Source organism: Dermacentor albipictus, chromosome 1, assembly GCF_038994185.2.
Source record: "Dermacentor albipictus isolate Rhodes 1998 colony chromosome 1, USDA_Dalb.pri_finalv2, whole genome shotgun sequence".
NCBI lineage: Eukaryota > Metazoa > Arthropoda > Arachnida > Ixodida > Ixodidae > Dermacentor > Dermacentor albipictus.
Window position 1 is genome coordinate 39,974,030 of NC_091821.1, and position 21,480 is coordinate 39,995,509.

At 52.4% G+C, this 21,480-nt stretch overlaps 1 protein-coding gene across 4 annotated transcripts in view; it reads left to right on the top strand.

Annotated features, from left to right (window-relative positions):
• LOC139061089 (uncharacterized) overlaps positions 1-21,480 on the top strand; it is a 395,355-nt gene that overhangs the window by 334,304 nt on the left and 39,571 nt on the right. Inside the window, exon 1 of one of the 4 annotated variants that reach the window (XM_070540630.1) lies at positions 9,637-10,454. The exons of the other annotated variants lie outside the window; for them this stretch is intronic. The gene's annotated coding sequence lies outside the window, so the exon portion shown is untranslated. Of the gene's footprint in view, positions 1-9,636; positions 10,455-21,480 lie in introns of those variants that run through there. 4 annotated transcript variants of the gene reach the window in all.

The window sequence follows — 21,480 nt, forward strand, 5'->3', positions numbered from 1 at the left end:
CAACATAGGCCAACGCGACCGTCCTTACTTCACCGCCGTGAAGTAAGAATGGGTTCCACCTATTCGGTTAGGCCATGGCTGCTTTTATGGCTTCGATTTCCGAGTCAAGATTATTCATGCGCCTCAAATTTTGGCTATGTAAAATTATGAATTGATTTTTCTCATTAGTACAGCTTCGATAGTCCAGAACCGATCGTGGCGCGTCCACGGAAAGACCTCTCCGAGCGGGCTGCCAATTTTCACAGCAGCAGCCGCGCGGCCACGCTGGCGCGAACCCCGCGGTGTGGCCCGTCGGCTGGCCCGCGTGCGCGCCTTATTTCAAGCCTGGCAGGAAGCGAGCCCCACGCGGTGCCCGCTCGGGTCGACGACCTCGCTCGGGCTCCGCTGCCAGCGCCGCGCAGAGCCGGGTGTGCGCGGTTCCGGACGCGCAATTACGCGTGCGCTGGGTCGCGCAGTGGTTGCCGCGTGCGCTCGACGGCTGGCGGCGAGATTCACTGCCCGAAATTCGTCTGTCAGCGTGTACACAGGCGATGCCCGTTCTTGAACGGCTTTCCTCCCGAGTTGCCGAGGCCGCCTATTTTTGGCCAAGTTTCACGGCAGGAGTTCCCCGTTAAGCGGGCGCGCCGTGTTTCGTCGGCTCATTGAGATTCTCTGTATGTCGCGTGTGCCCTTAGACCTCGGAAAGTGTCGTATTCGGCCCGTCGCCCTGTAGAATTAGTCTCACTAGCGACATGGAAACCGAATGACAGCTTTGAAAAGTATATTGGCTGGTAGAGCGTTATTTTGTTGCTTCGTAGGTGGGGTCATATAGGCATGCTAACGCTTTGCACCGGAGTTGGTATCAGTGGTGCTTCGTTCGGTCATGTTATTGGAACACGATGTTTAATTTATCCTTACATAATTTTGACAGCGTCGTATGAGTGTAGGCCGTTAACGGAGTCGCTGCGTGTGCTGCAACTGCCTTTACGGGTTCCATTTTGTTTGTTCGCTTCACCCATCGCACGACAGAGCGCGTCATGCTTGCTCACGTAGGGTTGTTATTGTTTGCACTTGCTCAAGCAGAAACAGCCATCGATGTTTTGGTGATATTCCTTTATCGGCCCTATTGTGTCCCTCGCCGTCTATACTCTCTCTCTCTCTCTCTCTTAGTACTCCATGGCTGCTGGCAGCTGTCCCACATGGTTTTTAGTTCCTATGTTATCAGCGTAATTTCCTTTTATCGTTCGCAGAACCTTTGTTCCATCCTTCATGGGCGTCTTGCTTTCTTTCGTTTTCTTACTTTCTCTAGAGACATACCGGGAACTCTCTTTATCGCAGCTCTCTCAACTGTGTATACTCACGCTTCCGAGGAGCAAAGCCCGTGCAGCTGTGTACAGTCAGCGAGGCCGCTCGATGCCGCGTGTGGAGTGTACACACTGCTGTCCTCCCCCTCATCGCTCGGTGGCTGCCACAGCGGCCGTCTCCTCGTCTGTGGTTTGCCCAGCTTTTGATTGGGGTTATACGTACGGACAGCTCGGCCCCGACCGTTACTCGCGCCAGTGGTGGCGGGGCTTGGACGGGCCGGGCAATGAGCGGCTTCCTTCTTTGCGGCGGCGACCCGTTATGCCAATTCGATGAGACGCCGCCCCACAGGCGCCTGGCATCGAGGGTGGGGGTCCGGGCGGCTGGCCCGGCGCGGTTATTTGGCGCCGAGTAGCCCCTATTTCGGGAGCGGAGAAAGGCGCCCACGCTGTCAGACCTCGTGGCGTGCACTCACTGGTGCAACAACACAACGGCGGGCCCGACCGCAGCAGGATGGGGCGGGCGGGCGCTTGATGCGCGTGATTATATGGGCCGACGATTACGGTCGATCTGCTCCGCAGTGGGGTTCCCCTTGCCCGCTGCAGTACAGTGTACACGGCGTGCGCCTAGACGCTGGCTGCGTTTGCGCCGCGGAAGGGGAGCGGGCCTGCGGGAGAAAAATGTATTGTCTGCGTTCGTTTCTATTGCCCATTGTGCCGTCTGGTGCTTCGTCATATTCGCATTCTGGAATATAGAAGTTCACCAGATAAGCCCGCTTATGCGACTGTGCATGCACCAGCTTCTTGTTGTTTTTGTACTGCTAAGCAGTTAGAAATGGGCACGAAGAGGAATTCGGCAGTGAAAGTAATTTCATGTGATAGTGCCGAACGGACAGATGAGATATGTTATCACAGCGCCAGTTGAGTGACCTTTCTTCTTTAATTGTTGCCAAATAGTATCGTGACCACGCCCGGCCTCTCAGCCCGCCCTGCCTTTCAGTTAACAGTGGAGTTTGAGCGTTGTTTGTAGGGGCGGCTACATGTAAGGACCGTGCATGGTTGCCAGCAGAGACGCGCTACTCGATAAGAAAACGGCGGCGGAGAGTTATATAGCCGTCGGGGGGTGAGGAAGCCGCGGTTAACGCAGAGCGCGTAAGCCGGAGCCGGGGCTTCCGGCATTCGGTTCAGCTTCGCTGGCCAACCACCTTCACAGCGTGGATTAGAGCCGCTTTTTTTATATAAACAATTCTTAAATATAAATTTTACATTGGCAGCCGAACGAGCCGGAGCGAGTGTCAAAACGTTCCACGTGACCACCTTCTGCGTCATCACGTCGCGGCACAGCGACCTCCAGGGAAACTAAACGGAAACTGACTGTAGAAAAGCTAATGCATTAAATTGTTTATAGGGCTCCCTGAGGTTTGCCGGCACTTTTGTTTTATGGGGAGGAGGGGCGGTCTGAAGATCCGAAAATGCCAAAATACCATGTCAGTGCTAGATACAACTTCTTATAAATAGCAGTGCGTACACTATAGCTTGGCAACGACCAGGTACGCTCTGTACGAGCAGTAATCTCAATTGCGCTCCACCCTGTCATTCCGTGTTGCACAACAGGGCACCCCGTTCACGGGCATTGAATGGTGCGCGTGCGTCGTCCGTTCCGTTACAGCAGCCCGTGTGTCGCATACACGTAGGTGTTTTAATTAGAGAGGTGTTCCGTCTTCGTCAATTCACTCTCCATGACTCTCAGGTTGTTGCTAAGGGGTGCATTTCATGTTGAAACAAGACGCCGTTTGAATATTCCTATTCCAAATTCATTTGCATACCGAAATGCGACCTGGCTAATGAGGCACGAAGCCTTTATACAGTTAGTTATGCCTGTTAGTAGGCCGCATCTAAGCGTGCAACTGCATCCGCGGTCGCAACAGCCGCGATTTCGTGCGCATCGCGTCGGTATACACAGCCCGTGTCAGGTGCTATATACACCTCGCAGCTTGCAACAGGCTTTGTGCTCAGCTTGGCGAAAAAAAAAGAAAAGAAAATCACGTCTATGAATGGCCGCCGAGCTTTCGAACAGGTGCTGCGGCAATATAACGCGTCTGGCGTTTCCCACATGCCGTGCCGGTCGCTCGGAGCCTAACGATGTTTTCCGTACGTCGGCAGTTTTGCGCGTGGCTTATGGCGGAATGGCATTTCTGTCTTCAGCAAGTGTTTCGTCGCCCGTTACACGAAGTCGTGCTCACTAGATCCCGTTTACCGTGATCTCGATGTATCTGCTGCAACCGGAAAATCACGTATGACTCCGTTGCATTCAATGCCCCATTCACTTGAGCCCGTAGGAGGAATGGCGCGAACAAGTGCATAGCGTTTTTACTGTTTTACATTACTTTATTATTGTGATCGTTTACGATTAAACCAGGAATGGCGAAACAAATCGTATAACAGCTTACTTTGTGCGAAGAGTATGTTCATGTCCCACACACCCCACCTTTTTCCGCATAAAGTCATCGGTTATTGTCACTACAAATCAGGCCTGCGCAACGCGCCAAAGAAAACCATTGGTATGGTATAGTATACGCCACGGTCGATCGCCCTTCGCATGGTTTCACACAGTTGCCCGAGAAAACGAGACTCGACTCGTTTAAAAGGAGAACAAGTCTGTGTTACTTGAATCGCTACACGCTGGAGTTTCACTTGTATCGTTCTTCTCCGGCCTGCTCGCTGCATGAGACCGTCCGTGCCTCGGAGCTGACTGCGTCTCCTCTTTCTCCGGCATGGCTCCTATGCGAACCTTGCTCCGGCGACCGTGCTGCCGACCGACCGCGCGAGATCGGCGGATCGTCTTTCGACGGTGTTTCTCAGAGGCAAATGGCATAAACATAGGGAACGGTGTGGGTAGACAGTTGCCTTGCGATATAGTTTATACGGAGCGCCTGTGCTCTGTGCTGACACAGCACTGCGCGGCCGTGTCGCGTGTGCTCCTGGAAGCAAAGTGCGAGCATGCGTCCTTTTCCTCGATGACAAGCGTATTCGTGCGCGAAAGTCGTTCGCCGTTTTCCACGTCTGCACGCGTTTTCCCCGCGGCCGTCTCTCTCTGTGCACGCACGCAGACGCGCGCTCTGCGCCATCGATCATCGGGTTAGCCGCCGCTGTGTCCCGCTGCCGCGGCGAAGATGCTCGCCAGCGCGCGTTCGGTCGCGGCTGACTTGTCACGGCAGCGAGCGCGTGCTCGGTAGCCGCGGCGTGCGCACGGTCCGGGGCGGCGAGTGGCAAGAAGCACCCGACGCTGCGGCAGCCGTCTTCGGCGGAACGAAATGTAGGTCGGTGCACCGCCGCTGACAACGACCCCTGCGCCTCCCGAGCCGACCTGACCCCGCGCGCGCCTTCTCGGGACTCGCTGCCGTGCATCCGCCGAGCGGCGTGGGCGCGGTTGCTCTCCTAGGAAGCGTTGCTGCTGGAGAGCGCTCTTTTGTGTGTTGTACGTGTCCGTGCGCAGTAGTATGCCTGTCGGCGCTGGGCGTTCGCGAAAGCGGACCGGCCGTGCCGCGAAAAATACCTTTCCGGCTCTCCTCAGCCCCCGCGGTATTTTCGCCAGCCCCAACGGGAGTGACGATGCATTGGCTTGCTGCCACAGTTCCTTGCGGCAGATGGGCGATCATAGCTTTCATCGCAGGCGGCTGAATGGTAAACGTTCTTCGTTTAGCCATCGATGGGATTGTTATGGGATTGAGTTTGGTCAAGGTATTGAATATTTTCTGTGTCCACAGGAACTGGAGTGTGAAGTGTACCGCGCACTGTTTCGGTCCTTCCATACGGCGGCCCTGAAGAGCAGCGCAGGTTGTTTGCGAAGCGTGCGTTGCTGCCCCACGTCAACTATATCCAGCCTACAGAGGAGAGGGGCTTCGATGTGTTTTTTCGTTTGAGCCTTGGAAAAACTACCTATGCTGTGCCGTTTTCCCGTCGTGCGGCCACTGGTTTACGCTGTCAAGCTTGCCGGCCGGCAGCGTTAATACCTATCACCGGGAAACGATACTGGTTACTGTCTGCGCTTAAGTAACAGCGTGGTGCTAAGCAGGGTCGACCGTTATTTTTAATGGGCCGGTCGTGTAGTCCCTGCAGACTACAGACATCTTTTTGCAAAACCCGACCGTTGCAACACTCTGCGCTAGCTGGTTGTCGGAACTCTGGCTGAGGTGAGCCAGAGTTCCGAGCCAGAGGCTGAGCTGAGTTGTAGACACTTGGCACTTCCAGAGAAATTGACAAATGCTTATGATTGATCGAGCGCTTCTACAATGTACGTCGATCCTCTCACCATGATGTCTTTTTGCCGTTCGTGCGGCGGCCTTCCGTGCATGGATTCGGCTCACATCGTGTGCGCGTGCGCGCTCACACCCGCATGCACGCGTTCTCGTGCAAGCGCCCGGTTCAGCTGAATGCACGGTTTGTTTGTCCATGCAGTGCAACTGAGCGAAGCACCTTTTCTCGCCCTACTTTGTCGGCCCACTTGTCGCTGCTCTTGCTCCTCCTTCTCTCTTTTGCTGTCGAGGTTTCTCGCAAGACTTGCACTCCGTAATTTCCCGCTCTCGATTGAGATATAGGTGCGTATTTGACGCGTGAATAGCTCTGATACTTCCTCAAAGGAGGAAAGAAAAGTGATGTGTGGCGTTCGAAAGCTATGGGACAGTTTGGAGGAAACCTGATACGGCAGTGTGCTCGCGCTTGCGAACTCGCGCACAGGCGCTCTCTCCGCTCGACGGTGGGGTTGGCTTCTGCGCACTTTCGTATGTATATCGTGATCTGTCGCACTTGGTCGTCTGTAGTGAGCGTACGGGTGGGTACTCTTGATCCACTGTATTCTAGCATTCTAGATCACGCTTGGTTGTTCCTATAGGCCGCCGGCTGTATCCTCGGCCTTAATTTTGGCTTTGTAGACCGCGTGCTTTGGCATAGCGTATCGGCGTCGTATTTTGCGTTTCCCGAAGGATCTTCCTTCTGCTAACCCACCGTCGCACATCTCGCGAATCACCTCTTTCGGCCTTCCGGGTTTTGCGACAGTCTTCTTGCGCTGTGCGTGGCTTACCTTAATTTGGCTCGTGCCACTTCCTCTGCCTTCGACTTGCTCTTATTGTTATTCTTTCTCGCTCTTTCTTTTTTCGCCGTTTGGCTAGAGCTGTTAATGTTAGGCCAGCTCGTGCCCTGACGTAGCAGTGCCTCCGCTCGCGGGACCCCGAAAACGCGCAACTTGAGGCGGACGTCGCGGCCTTTTCCATATCAAGTGCTAAAGGAAACGTGTGCGCTTAAGGCGAACGCTCTCCCGCTTAGTGTTATTCGTGTGCTTCTACTTCTTGGGCTGCATAATATAGCATACAAATTGGCCTAGCTATCCGCTCTTCGGCGGCCTTTTTTTTCTTTCTTTTTTATTCTTAACCTCTCTAGTGTGCTGTTTCTGGATATATCGTGAATAGCGAACGCTTTCTTGAAGCCACCTTATTACACCTGTTAATAACGACGGTTAACTGTTCAAGATAGCAGAAACGATCAACGTGATGCTGTCTCTGCGGCAGTGAAGATGGAGGGAGAAGGGGCTGGCTGCGCATTATTTTGCTGCTTGCAGTGACAGCGCCGCCTCGAAGTGATTTCGCCGCGGCCTGCCCCGCAGCGATGACTGCTGGCGGGGCAGCCAAAACAGCTCTTGGCAGTAGTTTCGGTAACGACGAAAGAAGACGCGCTCCCTTCTCCGATTGCCGGCCGCCGCGCGGCAACTTCGCTCGACGAGAGCACGGGCCGCTCTCCGTCCACCGCCGGAGGAAGCGCCGCTGCGGGAAAGAGATTTATATAAGTGCGCGGCCACAGCTGGCGGCGGTGACGTCCCCGAAAAACGGGTTCGGGCGCCCACTGCGGATGCGACTGCTCATCCATCTCCACTATCGGCGGACGACGCGGGCCCCGTTTCGGGGGACTGACCACACAGGGCCATGTATGCTCCGCAGGAAGCGTGCCCGGCCCTAAGAAGTGGGCCGAAAACCCGGTCAAATCCAGCCCAAGGGGCGCAGAACTTCGCCGAATGAGGCCCTAGATCTGTCGCGTGGACGGTCACTGAATCGCGCCGCAACGACACTTGCCGACGTAGACTGTCTTTGGCCGAAATTTTTCGAACCCACTGTGCTTTGGCCGGAACTATCGCTACGTGCGCTGTCGCGAGGCTCTGTGTACAGCTTAAGAGGATGAGTCAAGCTGTACACCTTAGCCGGCGCGTGACCCGGCCGAAGCTTCAATCACCTGCGCAGGCCTGAACTTTTGGATTGTGTACAAAGTCAAAGATGACTGGGCGCCCACCGTGTTTCGTGCGCGCGCGCCTAACACGTCATTGTGGATGGAGAAGAGGCGGCGCAAGTGGCGGTCGGACGAGGATGCTAGAATATATCTTCTGCCAAAATTGCGGTGCCCCCTCCCCGCCCGAAGGCTACAGAGGCGCGCTTCGGTATATGGAGATTGAGTGAGCAGACAATTGGCCGTCAACCGCAACTAAAAGAGAATGATCGCCGCCGTACGGGACGAGCGTTTTTTCTGGCGGGCAGTCGCTGCTGTGCCGACCGACCGGACGCGCTGAATTCGCGACCCGCAGGCTTCTCGTCAATTTCCGGAGCCGTCGCCGTGTGCGTGCCGGGTCGCAAACACGTCCCGTGCAGCTTCCTCGCCCTCCGTATTTTCTTTTGCTTCGGTCTTCTAACTCGCAACGCCCGAATTGCGAGCGACGGCTGTGCAAAGAGGTTCGGACGTTCGACCGGGGCCACGCGCCGGCGCCGCCTGGCATTTGTGATCGCCCCTCTCCACACGCGTTGGCCTTCTTTCGTTTTGTTCTTCTGGCGCGCGTGCGCTCCCGCAATGGCCGGCATCGATCAGCGGGTTACCCTAATTGTCCGCGCCTCTTCTACGGCGCCGCTCCTCTCGCATGTCTCATCCCGTCCGTGCGCGCTGCGGGGGAGGCCTGCATGACGCTGGACGTCCGGTCTGCGGCCTGCTCTGTGCCCCTTCGGGGAGCACTCGTGCGCGCCGTCCGGCGAACGAGTTTCGTCCATTTCGAGGTCGCACCTGCGCGCACTTGTGCTGCTGCTGCTGCCGTCACTGCCGCCGCCACCTCTGGACGCTCACGCTGCGGCAGCGGCAAGCAGCACGTTTCTCGACCGAGGAATCGTGCTTCTCCCAGGTCGTCTGATCTGCACCTGCGCAGCAGTGCTTGCAGCGATAATCGCGTCTAACGTTGCATTGCGCAGTCTGCATGTTCAGCTATACCGTCCGCACCCGCGACTCTTTGCAATCTGCCATCGCCTGCCATGTTTTATCCTGTCCATTTTGCCTTTGTTGCCTCGTGCTAGTTATCTAGGGTACAGCTAGTTGTCGTCACTGTTCGTTGTGGTGAAGTTCGTTGGATCCGCTGATGCGGAGAGTCACGGAGCAATCATTTTGTTTCTCCCTATTATTTTACGCCGTGCTTCTGATATTAGAATATGACTTGCTTGGAAGCCGCCGCGGTAGCTTTGTGGCTGTGACGTTGCGCTGAAGTGCTCAGGGTTGCGGATTCGATCATGGTCGGCGCGGCCGCACTTATACGCGTGGGAGGGGGGCGAAAAAAAAAAGGAAACGGTCGTGTATTTAAATTTAGTTGACTTAGTTCAAAATCAATCCCAAGTCTCCGACTTCGGCGTGCCTCATAATAATATCGTGGTTTTGCCACGTAAAACCGCAGAATCTAATTTTAGTTAAAGCGTTCATGCTGTATAGTTTTGAAGTAAGGCCAGCTCATTTTCCACAGAAGAGTTGCGGTGTAGAGTTGGCTATGTTACTACGGGCGAATTCTTGGTTGCTGCTCTAGGCAGGGAATGGTTCAGCCTGGGCAAATTTGACGCGTGTAGGACGAAGTTATTTGGAGTAGCGAAGCAATGGTTCAGACGAATGCAAGTATTACAAACGTACGACTCCCCGCCTGAAAAATGTCCTTTCTTGAAGCGATACTCGCTGGCGAAGGCCTCCCCACTGCATTCCCTGAGTATCTATAGCCGCGCGTGTTTCTCCGTGCACGAAGTTGTGGTGAAGCGTTCCTGGTTAACATCATTGCCTTCTCTTTTATATCTCTAGTTGTATTTTCGGCCTCTCATGTTGGCACGCGCGTCATTCACAACGATCTCGCACAGAACACGCTTATGGGCATACGTAGAGTTGCAAAAGAAATAGTAACGAAGTGCTGATTAGGAGGGTAAGCATTAGTGAAGCGTACATTGTGAACGACGATTTGTGAGAGCGCGGAAACACGCTCTTCTAGAGATAGCGGGGATATTCTATCGATGAAAGCTTACTGTAAATACAGCTGATATTTTATGAGCCATAGTTCACGCGGGCGTTACGCAGACAAGGCGCCATTGAGATGCCGCATACGGGCATTTCAAGGTTCGGCCTCTCGGGGCTTGGAAGACGCGCTCGATGCCTCATCACCGGCGCTTGTTTTTCTCGCGCGCCAGATCGCAGGCCGTGACGGCCGGCGCTCCATTTCGAAACCGAAATCGATCCTTCTTCTCGTACTAGTGGCCGGGCTAGTGAGGGCCGGGTTTGCTTGCGTCCGTCGGCGGTGAGGTCGGTCGTTGGCGCCGATAATCCAGAGGTGAAGCGATTGCTACAACCGGCTCGATCGAAAGGGGGCCGCTGGGGCCGGCGCGCCCGTCGAGCGCGACGACGTCGTGCGTGTAGTAGCGCACGCTGCGCTACCTGGCGGTGATGCCGGGCGGGCCACTCTCCCTCCCATCACAGCTGGCCGGCACGCGCTCTCTCCGTTGCGGGGACGACGGCGTCGACGCGAGAGGGAGAGTTGCCGCTGTGCGTGTGTGCGCGCGCGCGCTGACTCACATTCGCTGCCGCCTCCAGTCGTCGTCGCCCATGCTGTTGGGTCGACCGGCGTTCTCCTCGACGGTTCGTCGTCGTCGTCGCGGCGGCTTCGGGGCACCGATCTCCTCCGCGTTGTTAGTCGCCAGTACGGCTGCACCGCGCGAACCTGCTGCAGATGACGACGAAAGTGGTGTGGCACGGCCGTCCGCACTCCATCTGGATTAGACTGCTGTGGACGTAGGCTGCTGCGCCTTGAGAAGCGACCGAGGCGCTACGTGTGCGACACGGGGAGCCACTGTGAGTCAATCAGCGGTCTTGTTTTTTTTTTTCTTGTCCTTGCGCGGCAGCATTAGTTATTGTGTTTCTTTGCGGCACATTCGTTTCTTCTCGCCTTGTGCGTGCGTGCGTGCCAGTTCTCGTCAGATGTGGCCGAAGATGCGCATGGCCGCGTTGGTCCGGGCGAGGCCGGACCAGATGTTCTTTTCTGCGCACCCCTGAACCTTTGAATATGGACAGTGTAGTGCGTGGTATGATTTGAAAATTTTTTTAGATAGGATAACGATGCAACGAACGTTTCTCTAATTGCGTGGGACTCTTTGTAATGATTGCCTACCGTTACCGTGGGTTAATTGCATCACGCTGTGACTGATGTCTTCTCCTGCCGTATGTATTTCGCGGCGACACGGCCGAAATACATGCCGACGTGCCGAAAAAGATCGCGACTGAAGACGGGTTGCATGTTCGTTTCGTTGTCTCTACAGATTCCGATGGACAAGCTAGCACAGTGAGCATCCCCTCCCCCCCCCCCCCTCCTCACCCCAATTTTTTTTTTTTTTCGTGTGCGCGCGTGTCATTTCACTATTTTTGTCAGTCGGATTTAAAAGGCACGTTTGCTTCTGCGTGCGCTGTACGTAATAGGTGCGTTTTCCAGAAAGCACACCTGTTTCGTACCCCTACTGGAATTGAATACGTTTGCTGTTGAACACTGCTCGCTACACATAGTGATAAGGGACTTGCAGCAAAGCACCTGACATTCAGATATCGGCGGCTTGTACACCAAGTCGGCTTTACTTTCTGTGTCCGCGTTATCAAGAGTGACCTCCTTCAGTTGTTGGGATGCTAACAGTTGTTGATATCGCGAGCGTTGACCCTCGCACTTTGTAGACGGCTTTATGGATTCGTGGCCGACGTGGGCGCTCTGTGTGCATTCTGGAATTGAACTAGTTTGTAGGTTAACTTGTAACACTACCCTTATATTTGCGCCAGTGCATCGTTGCCCGTATTTCTGTCTGGCGACACTTTGTCGCATTCAGTTCACGACGGAACTTAGTGCGCGTGACGTCTTTGACAACTCTATATAGGCGAACTGCACGACTGCGCTGTAATTTGGAAAACATGGGCAGCATTTCTTTATGCCCTTCTGTTACGTATGTCTGGAACTGATTTTAGCGTGACAAGCTCCGAACACAAATTTAATACGTTCGCTCTTGTTCAAGCAGAGTGCGCTTGCAAGTAGTTCGCAAATTTAACGCTCGGACAAAATACAGCCCCGTAATTTCTGTCTAGAGCGATAGGGCAATGTGCTGCTGAACGAAAACGGAAATTTGAGACCAGATTTGGTATTTCGCGAGACAGTGCTAGAGGTCGAGGAAAGCCACAGGAATCTGCTACCGTACCTGAAACGTTTCCTTTTCTTTGTGCTGTCTTTTCATTTGTGCACAAGGATATAGCGCTCTAAACAGCCGTGACGCGGCCTGTACAGTAGGTTGCACTGTTAACATGAACACCAAATTGGTATCTTCAGGACTGATTACAGTTTACTTTTGACACGAAGACCTCGGCGAAATTTTTTTTAGCAATGTAAGTCTACCTTAATGCGCCACATCAAGCATATTTAGTTTTTTATTGCGCAGTTGATGTACGTTCAATATATACTGGTTTGAATGAATATGAACTGTTCCCTCTAAGACTGAGTCATTAATATATTCGCGAAGTGGAATGATGCGAGTACTCTTCTGTCAAGCTGTGCGTCTGTAGCAGGCGCGCTGAGCTTTGCTCTCTCCCGCAGCGCCTTTCTGCAACGATCAATATGCGCCCGCTAGTCGCACAGGAGCAGAATTTGTGACGTTATTTCTTTCCTTTTTTTTTTCTCCGCTGACGTTGAGTGATAGTTGTTTTCCCCAGGCTGGCATGTTTTTTTTCTTCTTCTTTCCCTCGTGCGCATCGTCCGTATGGAGCTCCGTCTGCGTTCTCTCACCCGAAGGCAGGCTCTGCCAATGAAGTTTGTTTCCGCTTGTATCCATATTGTCACGGTGTAACACGAACGAGTGTAAAGAATGCCCGAAACTATTAAGGTTTTCTTCAAGGATGCCTCTACTTGGGAAGCGCCTTAGCCTTCTATTTTTCAGCAGCCAAACCATTGTCTTGCGGTCATGTGCCATCGTATTCCAAAGCGAAGGCGTTGGAATACGATGCTTTGAATACGCCCTCCGAGTTGTCGATTGAACTGTTTCTCTGACATGTCTGTCGGAAACGACATTGTATATTATTACCAATCGCGCATTTCCGGAGTCCGTTTCTAAAACACGTTTCCAAAACAAATAAAAATTCCTTCGAGACGTAAGCGACACAAATCTTGATTGTCGAATTCCAACAACTCTGTTCTTTTCTGTATCACATAGCTTCTGGAAGGCTATGTCGTGTAGTCGCAGAAGGAGGCAAAGAAAAAAAAAGATAGCGTCCTGTATGTGCGGCGAGGCTGATAAACACATTTAGCGCGCTGCGTAGAGCAGCTCTATGCACGTTGTCACCAGGTATGGAGTAGCGGCCTGCACTACACAAGCTGCATTATGTATTATACTATACGAACCCCGTGAAGTTTCTCTCGCGTGCTTGCAGCTTTTGCCGTACATCCAGTTGTCATGTTTGCGGGAAGGCCGTACCGTTCGTGCGATTACGGATGCAGTATGCGGCAGTCGCGCGCCCATTTGCATTGACCTCAAAGGATACCGTTGACAGGACTCGCCTGCACCCGGCGTCGTGCGATCAACTGATGTGGCGAAACGTACGCGAATACGAATCAGCACCGATCTGCAGCCTCGGTTTAGCGCACGGGAGGCGTCACGATTCGAACGCGACGCTGACGCAAGCGTGTGATGCACAACCGGGAGCTCTGTGTTGAAAGCAAACGGCACAATAGGACACGCTTGGTGATCTCTGCGTTGACAGCGGGGATGCGACGTGTTGTAGAGCTGCCTCGATTTCTTTTTTTTCGTTTGCCCGGGTCGTGGCGCCAGGTTAGGTGTGCGGTTCCGCTTTATATAGTGGCGTTTTCCATCACTGTGATCCCGTCATGGGACTGACCGTTATAGTTTGTGGCCGGTCACCCACCGTGTTGGGCCCGTGTGGCTGTCTCGCGTTGTCCTTCCTGCCGCCTCGTATGCACCGCTTCCACAGTTCACTGGGCGCGTCCGGCTCAACGCGGGCGCGGTTTACGACCATTGCTGCTGCTGCCGCTTTGCGGAGTCAGCTCCCAGTGATGCTACAGAAGGGCGCGCTCGTAAAAAGCCTTTAGTGGCCGGCTCGATAACGCAGGACGTTATGCCTGTAGGCGATTATGGACCATCCGTGACCGGGGCTCCGGAACCGGGCTTTACATGGGCGTGTGTCGTGGCTTTTAAGTCTCGTAGACGTGCTGCGGATGGTGCATACCGGGACGCATCGCGAATGTTTAGAGCGGCACGAGTACCACTACGCAAGGCCCCGCGAGAGCGAGCAGCTTGTATTGTGGTTGCAGCTACCGGCCGGGGCAAGCTGTATACCGTCGCCCTGGTCGTTTTTTGACCAACGCCGCGCGGGAAATGGCGCGGGCATGCTTCGCTGCGCACTTGATTTACGCTCAACTGGACGACGCGTCGGGAAGGCGTGACGCGCTGTGGAGCAGAGTCTTGAGCACCTGCTCTAGACACTTACGCCGCTTGTCTCGACGCGTGCTACAGCCCTTGGCTTTACGAGGCATTCTCCCTCCGCGAGGCGGTTGGCAGCTCCTTGGCACCGTTTCAAGTGTCCGACAACTGCCTCTTCGTTTAAGACGCCTCGCATTACGCGGAAGTAACGGTGCGTTATACAGTAAACTAGCTCGGCCGTGCATTTCGCCTCCGTCCCCTCTTCTTTTTGGCACCTTTCTTGTTACGGCGTGGAGTTGCATTCAAGCACCTATGACAGCCACGACGATTGTGAACAGGCTGTTGGAACATTGCCTAAACGGAGCAAGATTAATGTGGCTATTCTTGTTTTGATGGAGATTTCGTGTTGCGCTGTACGTGTCTTTGTTGGCGTTTGTTGCTGTAGTAGCGGATTTCAGCAGGTCTAAGGCAATAAAAAAACCTTGGCGTCAGGCGATCGTATGCCTATTGATATGCGACGACAGAGCGAGATAAACGGGATGGGAAAGGCAGGGAGGTTAACCGGATAAGATTCTAGTTTGCTAGCCTGCACTGAGGTAAGGGTAAATGAAAGACGAAATAATTTACTGCCTTATTACCCTTCTTTCCATTCGTAAGGTACGTGTTTTCGTTTGCGTAGTTTCGGCAGCAACGATTTCTCGATCTCACGTTTTCTCTCGAGCGTTGGTGGTGATCGATGCCTTTTTTATTTATCTGTTATAGGCGCCATAGTGTATAGCGGTATCACGCAGCTCACAGAAGACCGATGGCTGATTTTTTTCTCAAGCGGCTGCTTTTCTTTTTTCACCACTCTCTTCCGTATTGGACGAGCACTGCACTAAATAGTGGCTGACGACTGCCATTCTTCAGAAAAAGAAAAAAAGAAAAACGCGTGTATAGAGCCGCGGAGATTCCTTCTTTATTTTTCCAGTTTTGTCGGTGAGGTAGTTTTCAAACTTCGCTCGCCTTTTGCTGATCCGTGATAATCGGAAACCTTTGTGCGTCCATCAATATCGGCGTCATAATTCGAAGTGTCGAGGTGTATGCTGCACATGATGTCACGAACTCAAAAACGAATTGCTTTATATCGTTCCAATTAGTCAGGTACCGTGTTTGCTGCGACAGCACCTTTTTGGACGTCAAAGGTGCATATGAGAATGTGTTGCATGACGCTGTTCTTGACGCACTTGAGGCTCTAGGAATTGGAGGAAGGATTTTTCACTGTTTAATGAACTACCTTACCGGCCGGACCATATTTATGCCGACGACAGATGGGGAGACCAGTCGTCATCAAATCAGCCGTGGCGTTGCTCAAGAAGACAAACACACACACGCACACACACAGACACACAGCAATACAGAACTGTTTCTGTGGGCACTAGGCACTCTGCGAAGGCGTTCCTAGTCCTACGCAGTGTAACCGTCCAATCCTACGTCACATAGTGTGCAGTCACAACGTGTCACATAGTCCCGTGTCATTTAAGTAGCGCAGCAGCGCGTTCATAGCGGATCGCGCTGATGTTCGCGTAGGCCAATTTCCACGGATGTTGTTTTCCGTTAGTGGGCGCTTGTCCAGTTGGTCTAGGGTGGCTGAGAGGGCTGTTCTTTGCGAGTTGAAATGAGGGCACTGACGCGATTGTTTCGAGTGCGATTGTTTCGTTGCACCCGCAGAAGTCACAAAGTGGCCATTCCGATAAGAAAGGAGTACGCATTTGAATATGCTACTCCAAGCCATAGACGGACTAGAAGGGTGCAGTTACGTCGTGGAAGATCGGGGGGAATACGGAGCTGTAAATTAAGTTCCACGGTATGAAGGCGTGCACTTGGGAAGGGGATGAATTCCATTGAGCTAATCTTAATTCACGCGCAAGTGCGGAAAATTTTTTTTCGCCGCGTCGCCTCTCGAAAGAGGAATGACAACGCAGTTGACGCTGTCATGAGCAGATCGGGCAGCTGCGTCCGCTCGATCATTACTATGTATGCCACAGTGACTAGGCAACCACTGATATATTATATCGTGTCCTTCGTCAACTATGTGATGGTGGACTTCTATGATCTCTGCGACGAACTGCTCATGTGATCCATGGCGCATTGCTGAGAGTACACTCTGTAGAGCTGCCTTGGAATCACAGAAGATTGATCATGCATGGGGTGGTTCCTCCTGAATGAAATGAAAAGTCGCACGCAGTGCTACCAGTTCACCAGCTGTCGTTGCTAATAGATGTGACGTTTTTACCTGTATTTTGATGGATCTTGCTTATATCACCACAGCGGCAGCTCAACTTGTAGGTGTGACTGAGCCATCGGTGTAAAGATCTACGCGGTCACTGTGCATCTAATGTGAAAGTCCTAATGTGGCCTGCTTCAGGGCAAACGACGGCATGTTAGCTTTCTTCGTGATTCCTGGGATATTGAGGCGTATTTTAGGCTTGTGCAGGCACCATAAAGGTGAGGATGGTCTTGCTGCAGGCATCTAGTTCGATGGCAACGAGTTACGATTGGCAACAGTAATACGACTGAAAGTTGTGTGGCCTTTTTTCAGGTAAAGCAGCAAGATGGTGAGAAGGTAGTCGGGCAACTTGCCGAATATGCGCCCTGAGAGCGTTGGTGGCTGAGTACGTTGATATTGGGTGATCTCGAGCTATGCCAATCGCTGCCGCTGTAGACACACACTTCAGGAGACCGAGACACGTCCTTAGGGCTTGAACTTGCTGTCCCTGGAGTACACGTAGGTTTGTTGTGCAGGTGTTACCAAGCACAGGGAGGCTGTGTCTCCCGAAACCGAGGAACAAGGCGTTACAAAGCTGCAGCATTGACCGCACCGATGTGCCCCATGACTTTCCACCGAGAAATTTGAGATGTATTATTTTCACTAATCTCCTCTTTAGGTATGAAACGTGCGTGCTCCATGATAGGTCGCGGTCGATAATTACCCCTAAAAAGTGTTGTTTCCGTGCGTTTGCAATTGCTTGCCCATTGACACTCGCAAAGTAAGATTTCATTGCCTTCCGAGTGAATGTAACAAGGCAACATTTTTCTGAAGACAGCTCTAAGTTCTGTTTTCGCAAGTACAGTGATGTTAAGGTGCCTTTTGTGCTGCCTTTTGTAGCCTTGCTCGTACCTGCAGTCGCGTTACAGCAGACGCCCAGATGCAGATGTCGTCAGCATAGATTGATACTTGAACTGTGTTTGGCAAGCATCTGACTCGGCCAACGAGCACTAGGTGGAATAGCGTCAGGCTCAACACCCCGCCTTGCGGCACTCTACGGAATGTTTGGTGTGGGGTCGTGGCGCCATCCTGGGTCATCTCGAAGAAATGCCTGTCGGTCAAATAACTGCACAGCCACTGAAAAGTGCGGCCACCGATTCCGGCTTCAATCAGGGCCTCTATGATGGCATAATGTGCTACATTATCATAGGCGCCTTTTGTGTCAAGGAATAATGCCGCAGGGAGTCGTTTCAGACGTTTTTGATGTTGAATAAACGTGACCAAATCGATTACATTATCTATGGGTGAGCGCCCACGCCGGAAGCCAGCCATAGCATCTGGGTACACGTTGTAATTTTCTAGGTACCTTTCCAGGCGCGTCAAAATAATTCTCTCCATTATTTTCCCTGTGCAGCTGGCTAGAGCGACGGGGCGGTGGAACGATGACAAATCTAACGGTGATTTACCATGTTTGAGAAGTGGAACCAAGCGGCTGCATTTCCATGCACGTGGAACCAAACCGTTGCGCCAAGACTCGTAATGGCTTAGCAGCACGAGTCGTGCTTTCTGCCCAGGATTGCCGAGCGCCGCATATGTAGGTAACGCCGTCCAGCCCAGCTGACAAAGAGCGCCTGCAAGTCGCTAGTGCCGCTTCAAACTCCTCCATCTAAAACATCACATCCATGCTGGAATTCCGAGGCACATGAGTGGCACATGGTGTAAGTGCGTGTTGGGGCTGCAATCTGGCAAGTCTTGAGCGAAATTCTTCCGCAATCTCAATTTCTCTTCGACCAAGCGAGATATTTGAGAGGAACACGCTGTAGCGGTGATACACGAAGTCCACGCACGGGTCTCCATATCTTAGATACGCGCTGACGTGGATCCTACAACTCGCTGAATCGTTTCAATCTTTGAGATTGCAGTGCATCAATGCGGCATTGAATATTATTTTGCATCTGCCTTGCCTCTCTGAGATCGTGGATGAATTCAGTTCTCCTGTATCTTCTTTCAGCCCGCCGGCGAATCGCTTGTATTCGCTGCAGTTCGGCTTCAAGTTCTTCGTATTTTGGGAAAGGCTGAAAACCACGCGTAGCCTCTTGCATGGCTTTTTGAATTTAGTGTTCCAGACTAGAATGGTTCCCTTTATGACATACTTTCTCCATGTGTGACCGAAACACCGACCAGTCAATTCGCCGAAGAGTCGTGAAGGAGTATTTAAATAGTTCCTTAATCTTCAGGTATGTGGGAATATGGTCGCTCCCATGTGATTCGATGCCTGGGAACCATTGCACGTTTCTTTCAAGGCGCCGAGAAACCAGGGTCAAGTCTAGGCAGCTGCTATATGTAAGCCCTCATAAATATGGCGGGCTACCATCGTAGAGGCAGTAAATATAGTGCTGTGTGGTAAAGGGCGCTAGTCTCCTTCCCCTGGAATCCATATTCAAAATCCCCCAAAGCGGATGGTGAGCATCAAAATCTCCGGTGAGAATTGTAGGGTCGGGTGTCGCTGATAGCACGGCGTGCAGTCGTTTAGAGTCGGAGCAACAGGCGGTTGAGGTTGTCGGCAGGTGGGTCCGGCACAAAAAGAATTGTGTGCGCCGATGGCCTTCGCTGTGGCATGACGGTTGACTTACTTGACGAAGACCTTCCGCTGACGTTTCTTCTATTGGCCTTCCGGTGTACCACTCTTTCGAAGCCTTCAACATCTGAGGCGTCATCGCTTGAGCAGGAGCAGGAGTACAACACAGTGCCCTCGCTGTCAGCTTGACTAGGAGGGCAGTTTCTCTTCCTCGGGCCGGTTCCTGCCGAAGTAGTCGCGTCGGCGTTCCGCCGACTCCACTTTCATTGCCGTGGCAATGGTAGCAGCGTCTCCCAGTAACACACGGGGAAAAAAAAAAAGTCAAAATACTGCACCGCGAAGGAACAGTGGTCTGTACAAGAATGACTTCGTCATCGTCTTACCATAGTGCCAGAGACTACTAGTATGAGCCTATACGCTGACGATATCTGCATTTGGGTTTCTGGTGTTTCGCAACCACAACGTCGTGCAAGACTGCAACGTGCAGTGTCGGTCACGTCGAAGTAATTGCAGCAGCGAGATCTACAATTGGCGATTGCGAAGTGTGCGGCTCTTGCATTTACACGCAAGGCGATGCACCGCTACCCGATTACGATTAACGACGTAACCATATCATACGTAACGTACCACAGATTCCTAAGAGTGACGATTGACCAAAAATTGTCCTAGTTAAGGCAAGTGTCGATGCTCAAGTCCAAATTAAGCAGCCTCATACACATGCTTAAATATATTGCAGGCATGAAATGGGGCCCATCAGAGAGATCATTGCTTCAGCTGTATTAATCACTTCTTTGGTAAGCTACCGACGATACGTTTTACGGATTATTACAAACATCCGCCCCTCCTGCCTACGTGCACTGGAGCTTACAAGCTCAGGCACTGAGAACATGTCTTTGTCTGCCACGCTGCACTTCGAAAAAGGGCGTGATTGCGAAGCACGTGTACCTCCTGTAGACGCTTATCTTTCATCCGAACCTTTAAGGGTATATCTTCTCCTATTGATTCGCCATGAACGTCACCCTGTATTGACGATTCGCATTCTACGTCCAGACAGCACTTTCTCGGAATCCCTTTCGCATCATTAGAGCGTCCTTCCCTCAGGTTTTACTACGGCAAAACCAGCGGTGGTACCAGCGTGGGCTTTGTCAAAACCTTTGGTGAACCGATCTATTCCCGGAGTCAGGAGAAAATCACATATACCCTCATGTGGACTAAATACTTCATCACATATACATGAAGAATATGCCGCTTCCATGCATATATTTACTAACGGGCCGGTGTAAAAAACCACTTCAACCGTGGCATTCGTAATACCGAATATGAAGATATCACTAAGCACTTCCTTCTCGACCACCAAAGTACGTTAACGGGCGCAGAGATTGTAGCCATTCGAGAGGAAATTCGTTATATCTCGATGGAGCCGCATCAGTCTTGGTCTATATTTTGCGATTCCAAGCCGGCACTCCGAGTTCTCGATTCAGCACTTAGACGAAGACCTTACTGTGTCCTTGCTCAAGAGGTGATCGAAACACGCGATGTCGCCTTAAGAGCTGGTCATCGGATAACGTTTCAGTCGACTACGGGACACTGTGGCCTACGTGGAAATGAGCTCGCCGACGCGGAGGCGAAGATGGCCCACATTAATGCCACAACAGTGCGCATCCCATTTTCACGACCAGACACTAATGCCCTAGTGTACAGACTTTGGTGCGATAATACCGCAGTATACTGGGCTTCGCCACGTCATCGTCATCGCCGCCATCACGAACTCGACCCAGAGATGAAAATACGGATACCGGCCACCATGAAAAGGTACAATGCAAGCTTGCTTCACAGGTTACGATTAAGCGTGGCCTTCACCCGGCGATACCTGCATCTCATCGGCCGGGTGGACAGTCCGACTTGTGAGATGCGGTATTCTTGAGGCGACCGAACACCTCTTGTGCATCTGCCCGCGATTTGATGCGCAGAGAAAATCGCTGGCAGACATCTTGTCGGAATGTGTAGTCGCACCATTCACTGAAAATTGTTCTTCTGGGACCTTCGCCTGATCCTCGTCATCAGCCTGATAGTCTGAAGGCTCTCAACAAATTTTTGCATGAGCGTTGACTGTACAAGGGACTTTGAAGAGTCTTGAACCGCGCAAGTTTTTCACCACCATCTTCATCCTCACAATCAACTTCTTCTCTATTCTATCTTTCTACACCCGTTACACTTCCCCAACGTAGCAGGTCAGAACATGGATTCAGGCAGACCTCTCAGCTTTTCCCTCATAATAAATATATCTCTCTCTTGCTGCGACATCTACCGCTGCCCACGAAGCACAGGTAGTGCTGTTTGCTTGCGTCGACATCATGGGCGGGCAATTCACATGGGAATCCAACATAAGTCCGACGCTTCGTTTGAGACGCATTAACCCACATGTCCTTCATATCATCTTTATTCCTTGCTGCTGCTGCTGCTGCTGCTGCTGCTGCTGCTGCTGCTGCTGCTGCTGCTGCTGCTGTTGTTGCCGCATGCCACTGCTGCTTTGATAGTTTCAAAGACACAATTTTACCGATGACACTCCATCCAGAGGCATTCAGCACATTT